Raw genomic sequence first — 7239 nt, forward strand, 5'->3', positions numbered from 1 at the left:
TAAAAAACAGAACTAAATTACAAAGAGTTCAACCAGATGTTTAATGGTGCCTTATGTTTCATTAACATTATTGTTGACCGATCCAATTGATTAGGTGCGATCCAGTACAAGATATGCTATCCTCCATCGAGTTTCTGGCAGCAAATATTCAGCGTGATTTACCGATTATGTACACTAGAACAATACATTCCACCAATAAACATGCATACAAGCCTGCAACTTACAGACACGGGTAATGGATTGATCTGTTATGTAGGAATGTCATGGAGTGATCTTTGCATGTCTGCATCGGCATAAAATTGTTTAGTTAACTCCTCCTAGATACAGTCAACACGACCTGACATGTAATTATGTCGTCTGGGCAATTTCCTATCAGTACTCAAATACTACCCCAAATATGTAATCCATATCTGGTGATGGTGGTGTCCATGGCACGGTGCCCCTGTTTTTTCTCCCATTAATTTCATGTAACAAGATTTTTTTTTCTGGGAAAATATGTAAATCTGTTTCAACTAATGCATTACAAAGGTGGGGAATTAGTTCAATGGAGTGAGATAAAAGAGAAGATTTGTCAACCGTGGTTGAGAACTAGATATGTCTCAGGGCATGTACAATGCGGTGATGTCAGTCTTTTCTTAGAGATGTCACGTCAGATTTTTGCTTAGTTGGAGGAGAGAGAATAAAGAGAGAGAAGGTTGTCTTCCCTTAGCTAAAGGATCATCTCTTAGCAAATAAGGGAATACTATTTTCTCCATTGTATCACATATGTCTTCCCTTGAGGAGCTGTGTTACGGTGATTGGGGAGTAATTTCGAGTACTACCCAGCACTACTGGTCTAATTTATTCTGTCCGTACGATCTAGCAGTTAATTATGGATTTTCAATTAACTTAAGCAGGGTTACTGTGGTAATTTTTGGAGCCTAACCCACCCCGCACGACCGGTCCCTAGCGAGCACTTCCTGAGTCCACGATCTGAGTGCTGCACTGCCACAATCCTCTGCCCCCTGCGGCCCTGCCCCGCCGCTCGCGGGACGCGTCGCCGATCGCCGCACGCGCAGCCGAAGCCTCCACTCTCCGGAAGCGCAGCCGAATCAGATCTCCGCCTCCGCACCCCATTCGTGCACTGCGCCCGCCTTGGTAAGGACCTCGGCCGCCTCGCCTATTAGGTCGCGAGCCTCGTCTGCTCGCCCACGACTGGCCAGCGTTCCTCCGGGAGGTCGCCCGCCTCTCCCAGGAGCTTGACAGGTACAGTGCACCGACATCGCCCAGTCCGAACCCCGGGCCGGCATCGTCCCTGCACTCCACCGCCACCTCCGAGATAGTGATTTGCAAATCACCTTGTTTCTTTGATGATCAGGTTAACAATTTCCTTGTGCTATTCATGCAATGGTCTAGGTTCTGATGTTCGGAAATATCACTGTGAGAACTCATAACAACATTAATTACCTGGAATTTAATCATATTAAAGCATATGAAATATCTCAAGTAAAGCCTGCAAATGCAGTGGTGCTAGTTTAACTACTCTGCTGTGATTTTTGCTCAGTTGTGACATCATCTGATCTAATTAGAATATTGGATGTTAGACATACGCTTTCAATGGGGATGGTTCTTTCGTGCAATCATATGTGAGTGGAAGTATAATGAATAAGGCACAACCATTTTACATGTCTGTTAGTTTTGTCTAGCCACGTCCACCATTGCTATGTAACTTGAATGCCTTCAGTGCCCAATTCCGAACCAATAAAGTTTGTTAGGTTCAGGTGCTCCAAAGTTAACACACTACAACAACTGAGTATGGAAAATTATCTTCATTTCTTTTAGCATTCACGTGAAGAACTATTTTATGAATTATTACTCATAATTTCACAATGAGTACTGAAGAACCATCAAGATCTGTTCATGTAAGATTTGATTGCTGCCATCCATACAAATATATGCACAACCTTATTACTGTAGTATTTAGTAGCAGCAATGGTAATGTGTATTTTGTAGTTTCTCATCAATTTACTGTAGCCTATGCCGAAAGTTCTAGTTACAGAAACTAACGACGCAGTAGCACTCACTTATTAGGATTTGCCCTTCGATGTTTCAGGTTGGGATACCGGCAGGCCTTGGGCAGTATACAGTATACTGAAGTCCTGAAGTCATGAGGGAAGCTCGGAAAGGGTTGAAGCTTCGGAACATGAGGTTTTTCGACTCGGTGCGGTTGCTATCCCAAGATAGTTCCAAGATGGCCATCCTGCATCTTAATACCTAGGCTCAGGTCCAGCTAGGACTTATGCTGGCTCAGTCCTATTTGAATTATTGTAAACAATTGTAAATCATGGCGGTTTTACATTTTTTTAAGATAAAGTAGTCTATGAGCATTCTGAAGCTAGATAGATTGAAAAGCTGGCTTAATATGGAGAATTGTACTGTATATAGTTTGCTCATTGCTTATCTTGTGTGAAATGTTCTGTTCAGTTGCTCCATTAGGAATCAATCGCAAGTGAGCTCATAATAGAGTATTAGCAGTAAAATCAAGTACTGTAGAAGATTCAGCAATGGTTCTATTAGACAGACGAGTGAAGTTGATGTGCCAGGAAAATAAAATACAAAGATTAACCATCACATCGTCTTTTATTATCTCTTTGCAAAGACACAGGACAGGTTCCTGTGAACCCAGCGAGCTGGTTAACAAAACCCACCACCGGCAGTATTACATATGATACCAGATCAATGTTTTACATTTTATTGATGACTACACCCAGACGATTGCGCCTTTGGTTCAAACTACACCCTCCTTGGCTCGATTGACAACAACTTGGAGCATCTTTGCAGCTGTTCTTCTTACTTGTCCAATCTATGTGTTTGCAGATGTTCTTCTCTTTTCTTGATAGAGGCATGGCTATGAGATTCAGGTTTATCAGCACGAGGAACTGGCACATCGTCAGCCTGACCAAGTACAGCTTTATGCATTACTTCACAGATATAAGATCCTTGGAGGCACATAAACAAGAGCACATAAGGTAACAGTGAGTTAAGCTTGGGGAAAGAAATAGTAGTGGTAGTATACTGGAGTTTGCAGGATCTCCTTCAAAATATTAGATAGGGCAGATAATAGATCAGTTTATAGCATACATGCTGTAAAATTCAAGCCGGGTTCGTATACTGGAGTCTACGGCTACAGCCGGCTCCAACTTCTCTGCTTCGCCCCGGCCATCCACCGGGGGAGATCTGGAGGTCGTTGGAGAGCTCCACGTTTCGCGGACGGTGAGGTGCGGGTGGAGCACGTCGTCCTGGGCGAAGAATCCCGTGTTGAGCTTCATGGCACGGCACTAGTCGCAGACACAGGCCAGCACGGTGCCGAGTGGCGGTCGAAAAGGAGAGTTTTGCAGGGGCTAGGGAATGGCAGTGGTGAGCGAGCGCGGATGGGCGGCGAGGCAGTATGCCGGCGAGGAGGGTATAAGACTGCGTCGGCGTCAGGGCGGCGACGAGGGGAGGCGACAGGGCGGCGGCCGCCTCCATGGCACAACGGGATGGAGCGGGAGCGGCGACGCAGGGAGGGTGACGTTTGAGGAGGGATGGCATCTGAATGCGACATTACGTATCTACCCTTCTATTACTTACCAGTACTTTCCGGTACTTAATTTCCACTACTTTTCGGTACTACTGGTTTTTCCACCGTTGGATTAAATAGACTGAACGGCTCCTAAATTCTCCAATCTCTACTATTAAAAGCAAACTGGTGAATGCCTGGTGTCACATTTTCAGGATGGACAATAATACCCCTCACGTCTACTATCCAAGATGATTTATCCCACGTCTGGCTGGATAAGTGAAGAGAGTACATAAAAAGAGCGGTATCTATCTGATCCCTATAAAATCGCTAACAACATCCTCACGAACTACCAATTGTCCTCCGCTTAAATTAGAGGAAAGCTTTAAATGGGTTGATCGATTCAGGCCAGCCATCTGCCGTCGCACGGGACGGACGCATCTCCCGCGAGTGAGCATGCACGCTCAGCAGGCCAGAACACCACGTACACATGAATGTACAATCCATCCATCCATCAATTCGATTGCTTGCTTAGTTAGCTAGCTTTGGCTTGCTTTTTTTTTTGAACAGAGTACGTTAAAACATATAGTACAAGCTACACTACTCCCTCCAGTTCATATTAATTGACTCTAATATGGATGTATCTAGACATATTTTAGTTCTAGATACATCCATATTGAAGTCAATTAATATGAATCGGAGGGAGTAGCTTTCTTTGCCTTCATATCTGCCTAGCCTTCCTTGCCTTCATGTCTGCCTAGCTTGACCACTTCGCCACACTGCCCGCTCTGCTTCTAATCCACTGCGCCACACCGCAGATAGTAGGGACGGGGTCACCAATGCTGCTGACTACACCGTTGACAGTAGGCACGACGACGTTGATGGCCATGTCACCAACTATAAGGATGACGCCATCGCCGTTACGAACAACACTGCCAACCATGCCACCGACTGGGGAATAACAACTAGAAAGACGGTACCGATGATAGAACGATAGGAGCAATACATGGGTAACATCTAAAGGTATAAATGTTGCACCCTCATGAAGCACTCCTGGCCTATCCATGATAGGGCATGTGTCGAGAAAGCGATGCGCGCTCGCTCGCGTCCCTCCACATCCATTGAGCCACAAGTAGGCTTCTGGTTGGGTCAGCCCGAGGAGAAACAAAAAAATCCTGAACGGAGGGGAAAAGGCAATCGCCAATCACTAGAAACCCTATCGTCTCTCCCCTTCCCCTCCCGCCGCGCCGCCCGCCGCCTCCCTCCTTCTCCTTCGTTGCTCGCGCGCTCCGCCCTTTCCCCTTTGCCTCCCACGTGCGCTCCGTCGTTTCGGCCGCCTCCTTTTTGCCTCGCTCGCGCGCTCCGCCGTGTCGATCACCGCTATACTGCAGTGCCCGATGGCAAGGAGGACGCTAGGAGGCGGCACCACACCGCTGCCCGAATCATGGCTACGTCTATGCTGGAGTCGATGGAGTTGTGTGGGTGCCAGGAAGGGGAAAGAGGCCGCAACGTCTTTCTCAGCATGTGACCCGCTCCGGACCACTTCACTGATGAAAAAATGTTGGCCTTTTCAATTTTCTATCCTTCAACCTTTGTTAATTTTTCAGTGGCCTATGTAGTTGTTGAACTTTGATTGCGAGGATGCATTTTATGTACATATTTTGGTGTTGATGTTGGATCAATTCCAAAATTAGGTGGTGACACTGGTTGGACGCGGGAGGTGCTGGTGTCTACACTAGACTCTATCTCCTGGCCATGTTCTTCGGGTGTGGCACACTTGACCTCCACTGGTGTAGCTTTCTCTCCGCTTGGATGGGAATTTGATGTGGAAAGCCAGATGTATACACCTATTTTTCTCTGCTAGATCATCTGATTTTGTTTCTCCAATTACACCATGTGTTCCCTAGAATTTCTACATAGCCTATATATAAAAAATCATAAATAAATAAAATAAAATAAAATAAATACTCAATTGGACCACCCTGCAATTTTGTGTTGTATCCGCCACTCCACGCAGTCAGCGCATGCATGGAGAATTGTTGATCTGCCTACTCTTCCCGTTGTTTTTTTGAAAGGAATACGGTAGGGGAAGCCCCTACAGTGATTTGGTTTTTTAAATAATAAGAACCCAAATTCGCGTCCCTGAAGACTTGAATCTGGGTGACTGGGTTGTACATCCACTTCCCTAACCAAATGAGCTAGGCTCACTTCTTACTCTTCCCATTGTTCGTGGTAGGGGCTACTACACAAGTTTCTATTTGAGTATTATTACATAGCGATATAGACAATATATACTGTAAATCATCAACGCTTAATTGTCAAAAAATGCACCTTATTATGTCAAACCTGCAACTGGAGGCCGAATCAACATGGAGAAAGAAGAATAACATAGGATAGAGAACCAGAGTGGCCAAAGGTCGATTTAAGGGGTTAGTGGAGACATTTGGATGGCCAAAAAAATATACATCTTTATAGGAGGGGACTAGAGAAGATGAGCTTTAGAGAGGAAGATAACAAGTGATCCATGGTTCAGTACATGATTAGTTTTATGTGTTTGATTCTGTTTTATCATGTCCTCGTTCGTACAAAATGCATCTTTCTCATACTGAATTGACAAGAGCACTTTAGGAGATTTATAATTGTTGTACATGGGATTTTTCTGTTTATCCGCGGTATATGTTTATGCTTTGATTTTTTTTGGAGTTCTAGAAAGGTTTTGTACCCACTTTAAATACGTATACACTTTTCTCATTATTGAATGAATCCAAAGAACATTTCGGGATAACAGATTATAGACTGTCATATTTATCTGTTCAAAATGATAGAGATTAAACTGAGCTTATTTTTCGTCCATATTAGGACATTATGTTGAATCTTGTATTATTGGCACAGATATGTATTAACATCAAACTCCATTATGAAATTGATGCTTTGAAAAATCTCATTGACCGCAAGTTCGTTATGATTTTCAGGGAGAACGCTGGCACCCATTATACATCAGCATCACCATGACAATTTTTAGAGAACTTCTAAATTTTTCTCAGGCCCATGTCTAAATTTTCCTAACGCCCTGACTTGTCTCGCTTCTCTAATTTTCCCTGCCTCATGTTTCAAGCGTGAGCCTTTCTAGAACACCAATATGTAGTTTGCATGGAATAGATAGACGAGCTATAGGCTTCAAGCAACAATGCTCCAGAGCTAAATATCCTTTACTTGTGTGTGCACAGATTGTACACTACATGGCGAGGTACCATACACTACCCTTAGATACATATGAAAGATATTAACTGCCGTTTGCTCCGTAGCGAAGCACGGGCATTCTGCTAGTCACAGTAAAAGTTGTAGTCTTCCCTTAGCAACAAATTTTCTTCCAAAATTTAATTATTCGTATTAATTGCTAGAGATGGATGTAAGAGAAAATGCATTGTATGACTTATATATAATGCCTTCTCTAGCTGATATGGCGGGTAAGGAAAGACATAGCTTCTCTGCCATTGTACATGCTCTTATGATTAAGCAGCAACGCGTGAGCATTGAGCTAGTCTTCCTTACTATTAAAACTGGATGTGACCGTGGTACGTCGTCCGGTTCCCTGGCTCCTCATCGTCGCATCCATGGGCCGATCGTGCCTGCACCACATGGGCCACGCCCTAGCTCACGGAAAAGAAGTCCAACAAAGAAACGACTAAGATAATGTACCC

General features: G+C 44.3%; 2 long non-coding RNA genes across 3 annotated transcripts; one reads left to right on the top strand and one right to left on the bottom strand.

Moving 5' to 3' along the window:
• The first annotated feature begins 911 nt into the window (after window positions 1–911).
• LOC127300221 (uncharacterized) lies at window positions 912–2439 on the top strand. Of its 2 annotated transcripts, none has more exons than XR_007850987.2 (2): window positions 912–1419; window positions 2093–2439. It is a non-coding gene; the product is annotated as an uncharacterized lncRNA (long non-coding RNA). The 2 variants fall into 2 exon arrangements; XR_007850986.2 differs by having other exon boundaries at window positions 912–1357.
• Window positions 2440–2587: 148 nt separating this feature from the next.
• On the bottom strand, window positions 2588–3557 carry LOC127300220 (uncharacterized). Its single transcript, XR_011745095.1, has 2 exons — window positions 3121–3557; window positions 2588–2934 (listed from the first exon to the last, which is right to left on the bottom strand). It is a non-coding gene; the product is annotated as an uncharacterized lncRNA (long non-coding RNA).
• Between the last annotated feature and the right edge of the window lie 3682 nt (window positions 3558–7239).

This window comes from Lolium perenne, chromosome 5, assembly GCF_019359855.2.
Source record: "Lolium perenne isolate Kyuss_39 chromosome 5, Kyuss_2.0, whole genome shotgun sequence".
Lineage (NCBI taxonomy): Eukaryota > Viridiplantae > Streptophyta > Magnoliopsida > Poales > Poaceae > Lolium > Lolium perenne.